Below are 21437 nucleotides of genomic sequence, written 5' to 3'. Positions count from 1 at the left end.
AGAAAAAGGAGAGAAGAAAATCTGAAAAGGGAGAACTCTCCACCAATGAAGAAGAAATTAAAGAAATAATAAGAAGTTACTTTGCCCAACTTTATGCCAACAAATTTGACAACCTAAGTGAAATGGATGACTACCTCTAAAAATATAGGCTTCCCAGATTAACAGAGGAGGGAGTAAATTGCTTGAATAGTCCCATTTCAGAAAAAGAAATTGAACCAACTATTAATCAACTCCCTAAGAAAAAATCCCCAGGACCAGATAGATTTACATGTGAATTCTATGAAACATTTAAAGAACAATTAGCCCCAATGTCTATAAACAATTTGAAAAAAAAAAGAATGAAGGAATCCTACCAAATTCCTTTTATGGCACAGACATGGTACTGATACCTGAACCAGGTAGGTTGAAAAGAGACAAAGAAAATTATAGACCAAACTCCCTAATGAATATTGATGCTAAAATCTCAAATAAGGTATTAGCAAAAAGACTACAGAAAATCATGCCCAGGATAATACACTGTGATCAAGTAGGATTTATACCAGGAATTCAGGGCTGGTTCAATATTATGAAAACTACCAGTATAATTGGCCATATTAATAACAAAATTAACAAAAAACATATGACCATCTCAATAGATGCAGAAAAAGCATTTGATAAAATCCTACATCCATTCCTATTAAAAACACTTGAGAGTATAGGAAATGGATTTTTCCTTAAAATCATCAGTAGCATCTATTTAAAACCATCAGTAAGCATCATATGTAATGGGGACAAACTGCAACCATTCCTAGTAAGATCAGGAGTGAAACAAAGTTGCCCACTATCACCATTACTATTCAATATTGTATTAGAAATATTAGCTGTGACAATGAGTTGTGAAAGGGATTAAAGGAATTAGAATAGACCATGAGGAATGATATGATGGTATACTTAGAGAACACCAGAGATTCTACTAAATAGTTATTAGAAATAATCTACACTTTTAGCAAATTGCAGGATAAAAAATAAAACCACATAAGTCATCAGGATTCTTACACATCACTAACAAAATCCAACAGTTGGAGCTACAAAGAGAAATTCCTTTTAAAGTAACTATCAATAGTATAAAATATTTAGGAATCTATCTGCCAAGAGAAAATCAGAAACTATATGAGCAAAAATACAAAACACTTTTCACACAAATTAAGTCTGATATAACCAATTGGATAAATATTAAATGCTATTGGATAGGACAAGCAAATATAATAAAAATGACAATACTACATAAACTAATCTATTTGTTTAGTGCTATACCAATCAGACTCCCAAAAAACTATTTTGATGACCAAGAAAAAATAATAACAAAGTTCATATGGAAAAACAAAAGCTCAAGAATTTCAAGGGAATTGTTGCAAAAAAAAAAATCAAATGAAAGTGGCTTAGCTGAACCAGATCTAAAATTATATTATAAAGCAGCAGTTAACAAAACCATTTAGCATTTGCTGAGGAATAGATTAGTTTGATCAGTGGATAGGTTAGGTTCAAAGGACAAAACAATCAATAACTATAGCAATCAAGTGTTTGAAAAACCCAAAGATCCCAGATTTTGGGATAAGAACTTACTGTTTGACAAAAATTGCTGGGAAAATTGGAAACTAGTATGTCAGAAAATAGGCATTGACCCACACTTAACACCATACACCAAGATAAGGTCAAAATGGGTTCATTACCTAGGCATAAAGAATGAGATTATAAATAAATTGGAAGAGCATAGGATAGTTTACCTCTCAGACCTGTGGAAGAGGAAGGAATTTATGACCAAAGAACTAGACATCACTATTGACTACAAAATAGAAATTTTTCATTATATAAAATTGAAAAGCTTTTCTACAAACAAAACTAATGCAGACAAGATTAGAAGGGAAACAACAAACTTGGAAAACATTTTTAGAGTCAAAGGTTCTGAAAAAGGCCTCATTTCCAAAATATATAGAGAATTGACTCTAATTTATAAGAAATCAAGTCATTCTCCAATTGATAAATGGTCAAAGGATATGAATATACAATTCTCAGACGAAGAAATTGAAACTATTTCTAGACATATGAAAAGATGCTCCAAGTCATTATTAATCAGAGAAATGCAAATTAAAACAACTCTGAGAGACCACTACACACCTATCAGACTGACTTGAATGACAGGAAAAGATAATGCAGAATGTTGGAAAGTATGTGGGAAAACAGGGACACTAATATATTGTTGGTGGAATTCTGAATACATCCAACCATTCTGGAGAGCAATTTGAAACTATGCTCAAAAAGTTATCAAACTGTGCATACCCTTTGATCCATCAGTATTACTACTGAGCTTATATCCCAAAGAGATTATAAAGAAGGGAAAGGGACCTGCATGTGTACGAATGTTTGTGGCAGCCCTCTTTGTAGTGGCCAGAACTGGAAACTGAGTAGATGTCAATCAATTGGAGAATGGCTGAATAATTTGTGGTATATGAATATTATGGAATACTATTTTTCGGTAAGAAATGACCAACAGGATGATTTCAGAAAGGTTTGGAGAAACTTACACCAACTGATGATGAGTGAAACTAGCAGGGCCAGGAGATCATTATATACTTCAACAACAATACTATATGATGATCAATTCTGATGGACCTGGCCATCCTCAGAAATGAGATGAACCAAATCAATTCCAGTGGAGCAGTAATAAACTGAACCAGCTACAGCCAGCGAAAGGACTCTGGGAGATGACTAAGAACCATTGCATTGAATTCCCAATCCCTATAATTTTGCCTGCCTGCATTTTTGATTTTCTTCACAGGATAATTGTACAATATTTCAGAGTCCAATTCTTTTTGTACATCAAAATAACAGTTTGGTCATGTATGCTTATTGTGTATCTAATTTATACTTTAATATATTTAACATCTACTGGTCATCCTGCCATCTAGTGGGGGGAGTGGGTAGAAGGCGAGGAAAAATTGGAACAAAAGGTTTGGCAATTGTCGATGCTGTAAAATTACCCATACATATAACTTGTAAATAAAAAGCTATTTAAAAAAAAAAGAGAGAGAGAGATAAGTTCCTTTTAAAATAATTATCAATAATATAAAATGTTTAGGAATCTATCTGCCAAGGGAAAATCAGAAACTTTATGAGCAAAAATACAAAACAATTTCCACACAAATTAAGTCTGATCTAACCAACTGGAAAAATAGTAAATGCTCTTGGCTAGGGTGAGAAAATATAATAAAGATGACAACACTTCCTAAACTAATCTATTTATTTAGTTCTATATCAATCAGACTCCCAAAAAACTATTTTAATGACCTAGAAAAAATAACAACAAAGTTCATATGGAAAAACAAAAGCTCAAGAATTTCAAGGGAATTAATGAAAAAAAAAATCAAATGAAGGTGGCCTCACTGTATCAGATCTAAAATTATATTATAAAGCAGCAGTTACCAAAACCATTTGGTATTGGCTAAGAAATTGACTAATTGATCAATGGAATAGGGTAGGTTCAAAAAACAAGACAGCCAATAACTTTAATAATCTAGTGTTTGACAAACCCAAGGACCCCAGTTTTTGGGATAAGAACTCACTATTTGACAAAAATTGGTGGGAAAATTTGAAACAATTATGGCAGAAACTATGCATGGACCCACACTTAACACTGTATAGCAAGATAAGGTCAAAATGAGTCATGACATAGGCACAAAGAAGGAGATTATAAATAAATTGGAAGAGCATAGGATAGCTTACCCCTCAGACCTGTGAAAGAGGAAGGGATATATGACCAAAGAGAACTAGAGATCATTATTGACCACAAAATAGAAAATTTTGATTATATCAAATTGAAAAATTTTTGTACAAACAAAACCAATGCAGACAAGATTAGAAGGGAAGCAATAAAATGAGGAAATATTTTTACAATCAAAGGTTCTGATAAAGGCCTCATTTCCAAAATATATAGAGAATTGACTCTAATTTATAAGAAATCAATTCATTCTCCAATTGGTAAATGCTCAAAGGATATGAACAGACAATTCTCAGATGAAGAAATTGAAAATATTTCTAGCCATATGAAAAGACGCTCCAAGTTATTATTAATCAGAGAAATGCAAATGAAGACACTCTGAGATACCAATACACACCTGTCAAACTGGCTAGAATGACAGGGAAAGATAATGTGGAATATTGGATGGGATGTGGGAAAACAGGGACACTAATACATTGTTGGTGGAATTGTGAATACATCCAACCATTCTGTAGAGCAATTTGGAACTATGTTCAAAAAGTTATCAAACTGTGCATATTTTTTGATCCAACAGTGTTTCTACTGTGCTTATATCCCAAAGAAATCTTTTTTATTTTATTTTTTTATTTTTATTTTATAATAACTTTTTATTGACAGAGCCCATGCCAGGGTAATTTTTTTTTACAGCATTATCCCTTGCACTCACTTCTGTTCTGATTTTTCCCCTCCCTCCTTCCACCCCCTCCCCTAGATGGCAAGAAGTCCTATATATGTTAAATATGTTGCAGTATATCCTAGATATAATATATGTTTGCAGAACCAAATAGTTCTCTTGTTGCACAGGGAGAATTGGATTCAGAAGGTAAAAATAACTCAGGAAGAAAAACAAAAATGCAAATAGATATAATAGGTTTCCTTTGCCTCTTCGTGAGATATAGTATCCCCACTTTACCCTTTTTCTGGTACAATGTCCTTTCCACCTCTAGTGTTTAGAACAAGGTATACATGTATTCTTTATACATCTTTATAGCAGAAATATAGTTCCCAAGATTTATTTTTACCTTTTTTAGGTTTTTCTTGAGTTCTCTATTTGTAGATCAATTTTTTTTGTTAATTTCTGGTTTTTTCATCAAAAATAGGTGAAATTCGTTTATTTCATTGAATGACCATCTTTTTTCCTGAAAAAAGATGTTCATTCTAATTTTGGTTGCATACCGAGTTCCTTAGCCTTTCAGAATACCATATTGCAGGCCCTTCGATCTTTTAATGTGGATACTGCTAGATCCTGGGTAATCCTTATTGTGGCTCCTCTATATTTGAATTGGGTTTTTCTAGTCGCTTGCAGTATTTTTTCCTTCGTCTGAGGGTTCTGACATTTGGCCACTATATTTCTTGGTGTTTTGATTTTAGGATCCCTTTCAGTAAGTGATCAATGAATTCTTTCAATGTCTATTTTATCCTCTGTTTCTATGACTTCTGGGCAGTTCTCTTTGATAATTTCCTGGGGAATAGTGTCCAGGCTCTTTTTTTCATCATATTTTTCTGGGAGGCCAATAATTCTCAGATTGTCTTTCCTGGATCTATTTTCGAGGTCTGTTGTTTTCCCCAAAATGTATTTCACCATTTTTTTCCATTGTTTGATTTTTTTTGGTTTCCCTTGACTGATTCTTGTTGTCTTCTAGAGTCATTCAGTTCCATTTGTTAGATTCTGATTTTCAATGAAGTATTTTCTTTACTCACTTTTTCTATATCTTTTTCTAATTGGTCAATTGAGTTGCTTTGTTCTATGGATTTTTTTTTTCCAATTCGCCAGTTTTATTTTTTAGAGAGCCATTTTCTGTTTCCAGTTCACTAATCCTATTTTTCAAGGACTTGATTTCTTTATCCACTCTGTCTTTAAATGAGTGGGATGACTTCTCCAGACTCTCTTGCCAAGTCTCCCTTTACTTTTCCCATTTTTCTTCTAGCTCTATTGTGAGAGCCTTTTTAATTTCTTCTATGAGATTCATCTGTGCTGAAGAACAGATGATCTCCTCCTTTGGGGATTCACCTGGAGACAGTCTGTTTTTAGTCTCCTCAGGATTTAGAGTCTGCGCTCTATCCATGTAGAAGCTGTCAAGGGTTAAGGTCCTTTTCAATTTTTTGCTCATTTTGTCAGAGAAGAATCAAAGACAAACTAGCAAAGAAAAAAAAAAAAAAAAACCCTAAATGGAGTCTGCTTTTTTGTGGGGAGGGGCTGGGTGGTGTTACTGAGCTTCCTCTACAGACTGCGGGGGCAGCAGCGAGGCACTAGCAGGACTGTGCTGCGCCTGCGCTCTGAGAGTCCTAGAGCATGCTAAGACACTGTGGGGGAAGGGTGGCCATGTCCCGAGAGACTCCAGCTGTTCTGAGTTGTATTCTTCACCCCTCCCCGCCTCCCCTTTCTCCCCCCTGCTCCCCCAGTGTTTTTAGCTTTTTTGCTGGGCTACTGAATTGCTGCCAGGGCAAAGTATCCAATTCTGTAGCAAAGTTCCCCGGCAGAGACAGCTGAGATCATACCCCATCCCACTCCGGTCTGCTCCTCTGTGAGCTGCCTCCTGGATTCTCACTGCTGCCACCTGCCCTCAGCCTGTGCCCGATCTAAAACCATCCCTGCCCTCAAGCAAAAACAGACCTTTCTTGGCGAATCTCAAGGATGGCTTCTCTTGGTAACTATTTGTGGGTTTTTTTTTTTTTTCAGTCAAGCATTAATTCAGAGGCTTGTAATGAAATGGATTCTGAGAGAAAATGTGGAGCTTACACAACTGTGTGCCTCTTCTCTGCCATCTTGGCCAGAAGTCCCAAAGAAATCCTAAAGAAGGGAAATGTTTATGGCGTGTTTCTTTGTAGTGGCCAAAAACTCAAAACTGAGTGGATGTCCATCATTTGGAGAATGGCTGAATAAATTGTGGTATATGAATATTATGCAATATTATCATTTGGTAAGAAATGACCAACAGGGTGATTTCACAAAGGCCTGGAGAGACTTACTTGAACTGCGTGAAATAAGCAGGGCCAGGAGATGATTATGTACTTCAACAACAATACTATATGATGATCACTTCTGATAGACATGGCCATCTCCAGCAATGAAATGAGCCAAATCAGTTTCGATAGAGCAGTAATGAATTGAACCAGCTATACCCAATGAAAGAACTCTGGGAGATGACTATGAATCATTACATAAAATTCCCAATCCCTCTATTTTTGTCCACCTGCATTTTTGATTTCCTTCACAGGCTAATAGTACACCATTTCAAAGTCCTATTCTTTTTGTACAGCAAAATAACTGTTTGGACATGCATACATATATTGTATTTAATTTATACTTTAATATATTTAACATGTATTGGTCAACCTACCATTTGGGGGAAGGGATAGGGGGAAGGAGGGGAAAAATTGGAACTAAAAGATTTGGCATTTGTCAATGCTGTAAAATTATCTATGCATATAACTTGTAAATAAAAAGCTATTAAAAAAAGACATCTAACCTTCCACCCCTATGCCTTTGAATAGGCTCCTCCCTATGTCTGGAATTTCTTTTCCATGCTCACTTCTGACTTTTGGAATCTTTGACTAATATGAATACTCAGACTCAAACCCTGAATGAAAACTTTCCTTGCCCCTCTAGTTTTTAAAAAATACCTTCTCTGATATATTTTTCACAATTTTATTTTAAATTTTTATCTGCATTATATACTCCAGTAGAATGTAAGTCCCATGAGGTCAGAGACTTTTTTTAACCTATGTATTCCCATGAAATATTCTTGGACATAGTAAGTACCTTAATAAATAGTTGTTAAACAGAATTCTTCAGCAAAAACGACAAAGTTTTAAAATTTAATATCTTACTTTCAATCCAGTTGCCTAGATACTTTTTTATTGCTTGAACTTCATTTCTCAAGATCTAACTTCAAATACTTTAACTTTAATCTTCAACTGCTTTGCATGTTATTGGTGTCAAAGAATAATAAATGTAAATGTAACATTTAGCTTATCAGTAATTCCTCCAGTTGGAGCAGTTCAAAGAGAATATCAGGGTAAAGTTATTGATTGAGTTGTGAAGTTTCAGAGGCAATAAACCCAATTGTCTTTCTACTTCAAGGAGTCTTTGTATGGGTATAATTATCAAACAAAGCATGCGGCCTGGGTCTAATTAGCTATTATGGTTCTTTTCAAGTATCCACCTGAAGTCCTACTTTCTGGGAAGATCAGAGATAAACTGACACTGAAATTCTATTGCTTGCCAGCTGCTTAAAAATAAAGGGGAAAATGAAAAAAAAGAAAGGATTGTTTTTTACTCAAAGCAAGCAAATGGTCAAACTGATCTGGAATCAGGACCATAATTTGTTCTTCATTAAAATTGCTTATGTAAGTAAATTCTTTTAGAATTTACCCTTGCATATTTTCTTCCCAGCCCCTTCAGATGCTGAACAGAAAGGAAGCAGAGTAGTATAGGAATATTCTGCAAGCTTTTAAGGATATACTTCAGTCAAGAGTAGGTTGATAATTTAGGTAGTTAGCCTATCCTTTGACATAATTTAAACATTCTTATAAGGTGTTTGAAGAAAATAAATCAGAGGACAATTGAAGTACTTTGTCAGCCCTTGCTTATTTTTTAAAAAAAGCTTTCTTATAATAGGTACTTAATTATTGATTGCTTAATTGAGCTGAATTCCTAACTTTAAGAGTATTTAGAGACAGACAGCTAAAATAATTAGACATGTCATACCATTCACAGAAAAAAAAAAAATATATATATATATGTGTGTGTGTGTGTGTGTGTGTGTGTGTGTGTGTGTGTGTATACACATACATATATATATGTTTGTTTTGCTTATTTTACCTGTTCTTGAAGTCTGCTCTGGGGATATTGGAATGTCTATAGTTCCTATTATAGGATTCACAGGTTATGGATAGTTATATGGGAGTCTGTAAACTTTGATGGGAAAAAATATTTCATTCTTATTTTCACTAACTTTTAATTGAAATTTAGCATTTTATTCTATTATAAATAAGAGCTCTTACATTGACCTATAATTTTCTAAAATACAATTTAATTTGCTTCTGTTTAAAATAGATTGTGTGGTTACTTAATGTGCTAAAAAGAAGCACAGATATTACTATTTTATGGTGTTAAAATATTTTAATAACTGCATTTCAATATAATTGATTTAATTTGCATTTCCATACAAATTCACTAGCCTGTTGAAGAGGGCCTATGATACCAAAATATGTTTAGAGTAACTTGTATAGAGGTATTGGGGAAAGGAAGGATATTTTAGGTAAAAAGTCAAAGGGATTAAGTGTTTTTCTGCTGCCTAAAAGTGTCACTTAGACCCTTCTCCTAAGTGAACCACTGCTATTAAGGGAAAAATGCTTGTCTTTTTTGCATCCTGTTGCTAGAGTGATGAGTTTTATACTTGAGAATTGTAATCCCACTGTGGCTTGAAGAAGACTCTTTAGGTCCACCTGATCCTTTCCAAGGATGCTTATAAAGAGTAGTTAATTTATCTAATGACCATCTGAGGGCCCTCAAAGAGAATACCATGAGAAGATTTTCCAGCCAATGACAGCAGACAGTTACCCTTTAAAATCTTTAAAGAATACTTCAGAGAGATTTATAAATAGTTACCAGTAGTATAGAACTGCAGGAAAGTTCTGTCAGAGATAGGAAAGTTTATTTGTCTATATGGGACCTCAAGTTAAAAGTAAGTCTGCATTCTGAGACTATATACATGGTACTAAACAATTTTTGAAGTGGAATTTTGTTGTTGTGAATTACATGTACCAGAATTGAACTATAATATTAACAACATTCTTTTCTAATTCTTTCTTTTAATAATAATAATAATAATAAACTTATTTGGTATGTTATTACCCCCCCCAAAAAAAAAAAAAAAAACAAAAAAAAAAAAAAAAACAACCTTATAGGTAGAAAATTGGTACCATCTTGTTAAATATTTAAATTGAGATAGTAAAACAAGCCAAATTAGACCAGACCCTTACCCATGATTCCTTTGGCATTTTTCATACTAGGGTAATAAAAATAATTCATTAAAAGCTCTCTTAGATAATTTGGGTTCTTTAAAATTTTATTACAAAGAAAATATTTTTTCAGTTTTAACTATAATAATAAATTATGAGACAAATTTATTTTAAATTCCTCATAAAGTGTCATGAAATCAACAGCTGTTTAAAAAAAAAATTGATGGGGAGCAAGTTGCAGTTCATCCCTTACTGCCATACTAGGGATTGTTTATAGAAACACTTTAATCATTTAAATTGTTGATGCTGTTTGATGGCAACCTGTCTCCCTATAACATATGTTTTTCATTGTCTGAATCATATTTTCCCATCTCAGCAGAGAATTAGCTTTAGCTGATACTACAATAACAACAGAAAGATTTACTGATGTCAGTTTCTCCATAAGCAGATGTTGACTTCCAGAAAGGTCAGCTTCAGAATTGAATGACCTGAGAAGTAAATTCCAGGGATACAACTTTAAGAGTAAACTATAAATTTAATAGGAGTAAAAAGTTTTTTTTGTTTGTTTGTTAGCTTTCTTTGCTGTTTTAACCTAAAATTCTTCAAAATAATGTTTGAATGTTTATCATTAATATGGTGATAGGAAATTTCAAGAGAGTAACTTAAATGTAAAATGCAAAACTTCAATTGAGTTAACAAACCAAAACCAACCAAACAAACAAACATTTTTATATCCTCCAAACTATTCTGTCTCTAGAACAGAGATAGGACCCCCTGAACAATTCTTCCCTCTTTTAGTGAGCTACCTTCTACATGGTTCTGAATTATGGGGGATAGAGAAAAATGTGTTCAGTCTTTAATGCCAGGATATATCTCTGGATAGAAATTCATTTGAGGAATCAGAGGCCTCTATTAAACCTCCATTGATCACCTTATTGTATACTCTCTTTTCCCAATTTAAGATTAATTTCCTAATATTTTGAAGCACCCAGGTTCGGAACTTTCCAATAATCACCAAAGGCATTTTAAAACATTTATCAAACAAATTATACTGAATTTGGAGCCAGTATGCAGGTATTCAAATCTCTTAATCTCTTTAAACTTCAGTTTACTTATGTAAGAGATGAGGGAATTAATTGAATGACTTTTAAATTCACTTCCATTTTAAAATTCAAAATACCTCCCAAACTCTTGACTTGCTATTTACACCACAAGATTAATTTAAACATCTTTTTGGATTTTTTTAACTAGTTACTTTACAAAGTGGCACCAAAGCTGCCTGTTCATCTAGCAGCTGCTTTAGAAAGCATCATTAGCACCTAAGGGTAATATTTGTTATCCCATTATGTAGTCTACAAAAAAGATTCCTAAATATTTGCTTTATTGTTCAATCATTTCAGTTCTGTATGACTCTTCATAACCCCCATTTGGGGATTTCTTAGCAAAGATACTGCAATGTTCTGTCATTTCTCTGTTTCTCTGATGATGAAACTGAAACAAAAACGGTTAAGAGACGTGCCCAAAGTCACACAGATACTAAGATTTGAAATGAAGTTTTCCTGATTCTAGACCTGGGTCCTCTATCCATTTGCCAAGAGGCAAAATGTTATGAAAAAATTCTTGAATTCAGTCAAAATAGCATTGACAGAGTCTAGTGGCAAATACAAACAACCATATGACTCGCCAGAAATGTAGCATATGACATCCATTTGAAGATTTGTTTAAAAGGAAAGTGTCAAGGTAAAGAATTGGGTTGAGAAAAGGGGAATATAAATAAGCTGTCCCAAACAAAACCCATTGGTATGGGACTCTATTCCTTATTGTTAGAGATGAATATTTTACCTTGTATTTGTGGTCTCTGAAAGTTGGTGAGAACTAATAAAGTTCTAGTCCTCCTCTATCAGCTTTGGGTATTCTTCAGGATTGGTCTCTTTTGAGACTCTGTATCATGCCATGATATATAATATACTGCTCTAGAGACTTCAGGGTTTCCCTTTGATTGTAATTCAGAATCCTTTCTTGGTTGAACTAAGTTATCTTCCTCTCAATGAGTCTCAAAGACTTCCACTCTTTATTGTGTGGTATGCATTCTTTTTATAATTTCTCTGATTTTATTTTTAAATTAATTTATTTTTCTGTTCATAAATGTATATTATTTTTGAATTCATATTTTTTATGAATCATGATGGGAGAGAGAAAATCATGACAAAAGGGAAAACTCATGAGAAAGAAAAAAAAGAGAAGAAAAAGAAAAAAAAGTGAAGATAGCTTGTGTTGATTTACATTCATTCTCTATAGTTCTCTTTCTGGATGCAAATGTTATTATCTATCCAAAGTTTATTGGAATTTCCTTGGATCACTGAACCACTGAGAAGAATCAAGTCTTTCATAGTTGATCATCACACAATCTTGCTTTTACTTTGTATACTGTTTTCCTGGTTCTGCTTTTTTTTTTTTTTACTCAATATCAATTCTTATAGATCTTTCTAGGTCTTTAAATCAGTTTATTCATATTTTTATAGAATAATAATATTCCATTGCTTTCATTTACCATAACTTAGTCAGCTATTCTCCAAATGATAGATCACAGAGCTCAGTCAGGCTTACCATATTGTGCTTGGGGCCCCTTCTCCCCCAGAAATGACAAAGCATTCAGAAGTTAATTCAAACTTGATCATATAACCTAGATATATAATATTTTAAAGAAGATATACTTCTAATCTAGTATTCTTTCTCTCTGAGGAGAGAATTGTAGCCTTTGTGCCCAACTTCCTGATTCTCTTATTGTCAGGAACTGAAAAGTCTCTTGAAGAGGTTGGGGGATGGGAAGAAGCAGCTACATCAATTCTCCCTATCTTCAAGCCATACAATGACAACTCTCTTCACTACCCGTGGCTCCTTTCTCATGGTTGAGGTTTTTTCCGACAACATACTGAGAGCAAGCAGCTAAGAAGAAACTATAGGTAACAGGGAATAACATTCCACCCAGCTTTAATATTTCTTCATTACTAAGCTTGCTTTCTTTTACCCCCCAAAGCACAATTATTATAGATGGTTGGAAATTGTAAAGAGCGTAGTTACACTTCCATCCTGATTTTGTTTGAATCATAGAATCTGAGAAAGGAAGAACCTCAGAGTCCATCTGGTTCAAATTATTCTTAATCATATATCCTCTATGTAACATGCTTCAGAACAATACTGATGATAGCTATCCCAATATGGAAAGCACTGCTTTAGGAGATAAAAGAGTTCGTCACTGAAGATTTTTAAACAAAGGATTAATTTCAATATAACAAGTATATTCTATAGAAAATTTTTGTTCAGACACTATGTGTTAGCCATGAAATCTGGAAGAGTGCTGGTAAGTATTTAAAAACTTGGCCTACCCTTTTAAATTTAATCTTCTATATCAATATTTTCTCTGTCATTTTTAAGACAATAAGCAAAACAGTAAATCAATTCCTGATTTGTAGCATTCATTGATTTCTAAGGTGCATATGCTAAGAATTTATTATCTCTGTCATACCTGGTCAAATGGGTTCCAACATACCCCTCTAAGTATTCTCAGTGAGATACTTCTTTGAAAGGGATAACTAGGATAAACTTTAATAAAGAGAAACTACAATCATATGGGTAGGGTAAAGCAAAATTATGGAGAAGAATAAGGAGGAAAATATGTCTTTTGAGGGAGGCAAATTGTTGGCATAGTCTGTTTAATTAGCAGAATCAAATTGCTTTTAAGTTGGAAAGGCCCTTAGGGATCATCTAGTCCAATCAACAGTATGATAGAGAAAGTACCTCTCCAATATTTCTGGCAGATAACCACCCAGATTGTGACCGAACATTTTTACTGATGAAGATTTCACATTTCAATAGATGGAATATTGTATTTTTAGATTTCTCATTATTAGAAGGCTCTTCCTTTTTTTAAAACTAATATGTGCCCCTATATTATTTCTATCTCCTTGTTATGTGATTATCTTCCAGAATAAGATGATCAAATCCAGAATATTGATGGACATAGATTCTCTGTTCCTTTGAAGCAGCTTCATGGTGAGAATGGGTAGAGCACTGGGCTTGTAATCAGTAAGACTCAAGTTAATTTGCAGTTTCAAACACTTACCACAAGTATGAAGTTGCACAAGTCATTTAACCATTATTTTCTTTAGTTTCCTCATTTATTAAATGGTGATTATAATAGCAACTACTTCCCAATGTTGCAAAGACCAAATGGGATAATTATTGTAAAATATTGAACACAGTATCTCACACATAATAAGCACAAGTTGTTAGGTGTTTATGATTAATATTGGATGTAAAAAGCAAAATAGGACTATATCTGTGCACACTTTGCATACCTGAAAATACTATCAAATTCATGAAATTTCAAAATGTAAAGGGATGGGCTCTAAAAAAGTCTTCATCACTATCTACATATTTATTGGCAAGAATTATTTTCTGAAATACCTCTCCTAGAAAGTTTGGGATATAATGTGTATTTTTGTGGGACTTTTAATTAATTCTATGTAGTAATGCGCTAAGGATCATGCAAAGGGAAAGACCAAATTGTGGCATACCTTACTTTCTAAAGATATATCTTCCCCTCCTTCTGATATCAGACATAAGTTACTAAGATAAATAGACAGATATATCTTTTCTCTTGCTGATGCCTAACTTTCAGATTCCACAAAGCCCATGTTCATTTACATATTAGGCTAACTACTTCTGGCACTGCAACAACATTCTTATAAAACAGCAGAGGCTTTTTGATTTCAAACTTTTAATATTTCTATTACCTTGTCATCCATCTGGGACTCAGCAGGATTTCCAGTTTTCTTGGGGGGTAGATTTGGAAGAGATAAGGAGGTTTGTTTTGTGGCTACCTAAAGTTTGCTGATGATACATTTCTTAACTAGTACATTGCTTACTAATTTAAATGGCAGTTACCTTGTGCTTTGGGTAGAGAACTAGAATCAGGAAGACTTGAATTCAAATTTAGTTGTAGTATATTTCTGGTTGTATCAACTTGGACAAGACATTTAGTTTCTAGGTATTTTTATTTTTCTAGCCTAGGAAATGAAATTATAGCACCTACATCCCAGAGTTAATGTGAGGATCAAATGAGATATTTGTAAAACATTTAGCACAATGTCTGGCACAAATTAAATGCTTCTTTTCTACCGATTCCCTATGCTTTGGTAGATATAAGGGCATAATGGACTTAGTAAATATGACAGATTTAGGAGACATCATTTCATGATTTGCTATTGTCAAACCTTCCCCCAGGAAAACAAAATCAAAAAGTTCACCTGATTACTAAGTTAATGGTTTTGAACTTCTAAATTCACCTAGGTTAGCACTAAGATAATAGATATACAGTCAATGGATGCAAAGTTGTAGCCTTTCCATTTCTGTAGAGCCTGTCAAATTTACTCTAGATAAATATAACAGAATCTTAACTCAAAATCATGATGAAGTATCAAGTAGAAATATACTGAATTTTTTATTAGCAAAAACACATATATAACATTTATATAATTCAAAATAACATTTATATGGAATATAAAAACTGAAATTTAACAAGAAAACAAACTGAGGCAATTTGAGAAAGATAACATTTAATAAAAAGTTCATGGTACATGACAAATAATCATACAATTTTGTCTTTCTTAATATTGATTAACATGAGCAGATGGACCTCTTTTTTATAGGCTAAGTGAAAATGTAGAACAAAGAACAAAACAGGGTATATGAGATCATAGTTTGAGAGCAAAATGCGTGGTTACAGAGCTGAGATGCATAGTATAGCATGATTAGTTGGAAGTTTGGTAATGGGTCTAGCAGAAAAACAGATTTTTATATGAGACTAAGAAATGCTCATTATTCAGATGTAGATTCAATATTTAAGGATAATAGACCAGATCATTTTAGACATCAAACCATACCAGTTTGATGGTACAAAGTTATCAGGCCAACTCCCTTACTAATGTTCCCCAAGGAAAAAATTCCCCAAGAGCAGTGGAATGTCTTGAGGCAGGAATAGATCAGTGAATAATCTAGGAGAGTTGGATTTCTAAAATTAATCCATTATATGTCAGCAGTATTCTGAAATAAGTTCAGAGACAAAGAATCAAGACAAGGAATTATAGGACAAAAAAGTTACAGGACAAAATCATTTAAATGTAAATAGGATTAATAAGAAAATGATACAGATCAATACATTCCTTTGTCCTTTTTTCCCCTCTGTAAACAATATCTAAATATGGAATGTATATAATGCTTACATTTGGAATATGTATATGTGTAAACACACTTTATACACACACACTCAGATAAAAAAGTGTGTGAAAAATGTATAAAACATGCTTCATCATGAAGTAGAGTTGATCTGAGATCTTCCAAGAATATGCTAATATTAGATGCTCTGATAGGTTCATATGCCATAAAACTCTTAGTGTATGGCCCTGGAAATCGTTTACTTATATTCACTAATCACTAATTTAACTGAATACTGAAAGGATAATAAAGATGTTGCAAATCTGGATGAGTGAGTCTAGTTTTATACTTTACAATGACAGGTAATATTTTTTAAAGCAGGCGTTGCATTATGGAAAAGATGGATTTTATTTTTTTTATATGTCAAATTTCCCATGTGTGTAGGATATCAAGTTCTAGATGTAGACAATATAATTTGGTTGTGAGTGATAGTTCAGTAGGCAGACAAGGCAGAATGCCATATTATCATGTGTACAAAACAACTATTGTATGCTATTTAATGAGATATTTTGTCATCTTGTTTTTCAGTAGTTATGGTAAGTATTTGAAAATAGACACTGAAGAAATATTTGCAGCTTATATACCAACAGATATAGAATGTAGTAACATAGAAATTCTATTAAGAATTTAGTGTGACCTTTTAAATTAAATCAACATATATTTGGTACACTATCACTTTAATTTAAAAGTGAAAATGCAAGATATATATTGAAGAATATTGGTCACAAACAAAGAAACTCTCATTTCACATGAGAAAACTAAAACTGAGGGAGGGCCATAGGTGTTAAGCAACACAATTGAGATTTGAACCTAAATCCTCTTACTGCCAAGTGAGTGTCTTTTTCCTTGTGCCATAAAGAGTTAGAAATAAGAAGGGGCAAAGAAGAAATCACAATGTAGTAATTAGCATGCAGCCTCTGAGAAACTAATAAGCTAACTCTGTACATGTCAAACACTTAATGGAATCAGAAAACATGAAAAATTGGTATATTTTAACATATATTTATTTTTTAATTTATTCATTTTAATTTATTTTTAAATACACATTGCTTTATGAATAATATGGGAGAGAAAAATCAGAATAACAGTGAAAAAATATATTGGGGAGATAAAAAAATCAGAAAAAAGAAGTGAACATAGCATGTGTTGATTCACATTCAGTTTCTGTAGTTCTTTTGCTGGATAGAGATGGCATTTTTTCTCCAAAATCTATTGGGAAGGCTTTGCATCACTGAAGCACTGAGAAGAACCAAGTCTTTCAAAGTTGACCATTGCACATTCTTGGTGTTATTGTGTACAATGTATTTCTGGTTCTGTTTGTTTCACTCAGCATCAATTCAAGTAAAATGTTTAGGCCTTTCTAAAATCAGTTTGTTTATCATTTTTATAGAACAATAATATTCCATTATCTTCATATACCATAACTTCTTCAGCCATTCCCTAATTAATAGACCTCTATTCATTTTCCAATTCTTTGTTACTACAAGTATTTCCACACATGTGGGTTTTTTTTTTTCCTTCTTTATGATTTCCTTGTGATACAGACCCAGTAGTGGTACTATTGGGTCACATTATATGCACCAACAACGCATTAGTGTCTTATTTTCCCCACATTCACTTCAATATTTATCATTATCTTTTCCTTTCACATTGCCCAATGTGAGAGGTATGAGCTGGTACTTCAGAATTTTAATTTGCATTTTTCTAATAAATATTGATTTAAAGTATTTTTTTCATATAACTATAAATGGCTTTAATATTGTTATCTGAAAATTATCTGTTCACATCCTTTGATTGTAATGTCTGGACAAGCTCTCTGGAGGACCTTGGGATCAGTCTGAATCCTTAGTCTTAGTAGAGGAGTGAAGGAGGCAGGAGGGCTTCATGAGGCTGATCAAAGATGGAGTCTGGGGTCTTCCCTTGTGCATATGGCTGAGAGCTGTGGTTGAGAGAGCGTTTTCTGTCTGACACTCCCTTAAATACCTCAGTACAATTACATAATTACAGTAACCTGAGCATGTGCAATCATTAGATCACCATAAGCAACATGCTGTCCTTGATTCAAGTATACCCTTTCAGAGTTCCAGCCCTCTACATTTGATGATTTATCACTTGGGGAATGATATGTATTCTTATAAATTTGAAAGCATTTTTTCAATATATTTTAGAAAAAAGACTTTTACCCAACATACTGGTTGTAAAGGTTTGTTTTTTTTTCACCCAGCTTTGCATTTACCTTTTAATCTCATTTCTGTTGGTTTTGTTTGTGCAAAACTTTTAAAATTTAATTTAATCAAAGTTGTATATTTTACCTTTCATAATGTTCTCTAGTTCTTCTTTGGTCATAAATTCTTCGTTTCTCAAAAAAATTGATAGTTAAATTATCCCTTCATCTCCTAATTTATTTATAATATCAACTTTTATGGCCAAATCATGCACTTATTTTGACCTTATTTTGTTATGGGGTGTGAGGTGTAAGTTTATGGCAAATTTATGACATTTTTTTCCAGTTTTCCCAGCATTTTTTTTCCAAATAGTGACTTCTTATTTCAGAAGCTGAATGGTGGGGGTTTATGAAATATTAGATTACTATATCATAATCAAATATTAAATATTACTATATAATAAAATACTTGATTAATGGGTTGGGTGTATCTATTATATTTCACTGATCCACCACTCTATTTCTTAGCCAGTACCAGATGGTTTTGATGACTGCTGTTTTACAATATAGTTTTAAGACTGGTGCTGATGAGCCACCATCCTTTGTATTTATTTGTTATCAATTCCCTTGATATTCTTGATTATTTCTTCTTTCAGATGAATTTTGTTAATTTTTTCTAGTTTTATAAAATAATGTTTTGGCAGTTTGATTGATAGGGCACTAATGAAGTGAACCAATTTAGGCAGAAATGTCATTTTTATTATATTAGCTCATCCTACCCATGAGCAATTTATATTTTTCCAGTTGATTAGATATGACTCTACTTGTGTGAGAAGTGTTATATAATTATGTTCATATAGTTCTTCAGTTTGTTTTGGAAGGTAGACCCCCTCTCCCCAAGCATTTTATTTTGACTACAATATTCTTAAACAGAATTTCCCTATCTCCTCATGATGGACTTTGTCAGTAACATATAGAAATGATAATGATTTGTGGGGAGTTATTTCATAACCTGCAACTTTGTGAAAGTTGTTAATTCTTTCAAAATAGTTTGTGGATGATTTTTTTAGGCTTTTGTAAGTATGTCACATAAGATCTTCCAGGAGAGATAATTTTATTTCCTCACTACCTATTCTAATTCCTTCACTTTATTTTTCATTTCTTATTCCTAAAACCAACATTTCTAGTATGTTATATTATAATGATGATAATGGGCATCATTGTCTCACCACTGATCTTATTGGGAATGCATACAGCTTCTTTCCATTACAAATAATACTTGTTAGAACTGTTCAGTTTGCAGACATATATTGTATCTAGGATATACTGTGCCATATTTAACATGTATAGGACTGCTTGACATTTGGGGAGGGAATGGAGGGAGGGAGGGGAAAAGTCAGAACAGAGGTGAGTGCAAGGGATAATGTTGTAAAAAATTACCCAGGCATAGATTCTGTCAATAAAAAGTTATAATTATGAAAAAAACAAAACAAAACAAATAATACTTGCTGGTGGGGGTGGAGCCAAGATGGCAGAGAAGGCATATGCCTTCTAAGCTCCTCTCCTACCCTCAGGACCAACATTAAATTCAGACTCAAAAATAGCACTTGACTGGTAAATCCCACAAAGACTAGAAGTACAACTCACCAGCTGAAAATAATCTGGAATTTCATCAGAAAAGGTTTGTCAGAAAAAGGGAACAAGCAGGGGGAGAACTAGAGGCTAACATATTGTGCAGACCAGGCAGGAGTGGTCTCTGTGATTAGAAAATTACAGAGACAACACTGGCATAGACTGATTGCTCTGGAAAACAGTAGATCAGCAGAGAAGCCACTTTAAAAAATGCCAGATCCTCACAGGGTCTGGCCGTCCATACCCAAAACTGGAAGTGACAACACAGATCTTGCAGCCCCAACACGCAGTATAGGGCTTTTCCTTGGGCCACTTGTGAACCTGCATGGCAGGGGGGCACAGCCCAAGGCAGCTTCTAATCTGCACAGTGTGGGGCTCGGCTTGGGGCAATAGAACTTTGACAGCGTGATTTGCTTTGGGGCAGGTTCCAGTCTGAACAGGGCTATTCTCTGGTCAGCGATAATACTTACAGCCACAAGGTGGGCTTTGGCCTGGGGTAGTGACACTTTCACTGCTCAGTCTCTAGCCTTAGGGCAGTTGCTAAACCACACATGAGGTTCTCCACTGGACACTTCCATAGCTCGGCTGTTCTGAATCACTTCCAGTTGCTGGGGGGGGGGGGGTGCGGAACTTTTGCCCAGAGCACTCCCATACATTGTTGGCTGAAGCCTGTTTACATCTCTCCCTGCTTTGTAGAGAAAGCTGGTAACCGCCCTTGCCCTGAAGTCAGACCCTAAAGGCTTTAAAAATGAGTAAAAAAAAAAAAATCAAAAGGATGATTGATAGCTTCTATACAGAAAAAGAGCAGGTTTGCAACCCCAAGGAGCCTAATAGCAAACAGTCTCCAGACAATACCCGAAAGCAGAATGTTACCTGGCCTCCTTTACATAACTCTCTCCTAGAAGAGATCATTAAAATTCTCAAAAGAGAGTTAGAAGAAAAATGGGGAAAGGAAAGAAAAGCTTTGCAAGCTGAATTGGAAAAGGTAAAAAATCCCCAGGAAGTGCAGGGAAAGAAATTTGTGAAATGGAAAAAGTAAAAAAAAAAAAAAAAAAAAAAAAAAAAAAAAAAAAAAAAAAAAAAACTCAGGAAAGTAAGATTTGTGAATTGAAAAAGAAAAAGAGTTCACAAGAAAGTAGGATTTGTGATTTGGAAAAGACAAAGAATTTGCAAGAAAGTAGGATTTGTGAATTGGGGGGAAAATAATTTACTAAAAAAATTTGTGAAATGGAAAAAAAAATCAATACAGCAAAACAACTCATTTAAAAACTCAATTGGACATATACAAAAAGAAGTAAAAAAGCTAATGAAGAACATAATTCATTAAAAATCAGAACTGAACAAATAGAAACTAATGATTCATTGAGACAGCAAGAATCAGTCAAGCAAAACCAAAAGAAAAATGATAAATAAAAAAAAAAAAACATGAAATATTTAGTTGGAAACATGACAGACCTGGAAAATAGATCTAGGTGAGATAATCTGAGGATTATTGGACTTTCTGAAAATTATGATGAAAAAAAGAGCCTAGATATTTTACAGGAAATCATCAAAGAGAACTGTTCAGAGGTAATAGAACCAGAAAATAAAATAGGCATTGAAAGA

The sequence above is a fragment of the Antechinus flavipes genome, chromosome 3, assembly GCF_016432865.1.
Source record: "Antechinus flavipes isolate AdamAnt ecotype Samford, QLD, Australia chromosome 3, AdamAnt_v2, whole genome shotgun sequence".
In the NCBI taxonomy this organism is placed as follows: domain Eukaryota; kingdom Metazoa; phylum Chordata; class Mammalia; order Dasyuromorphia; family Dasyuridae; genus Antechinus; species Antechinus flavipes.
Note: the sequence above shows the minus strand (reverse complement) of the source record.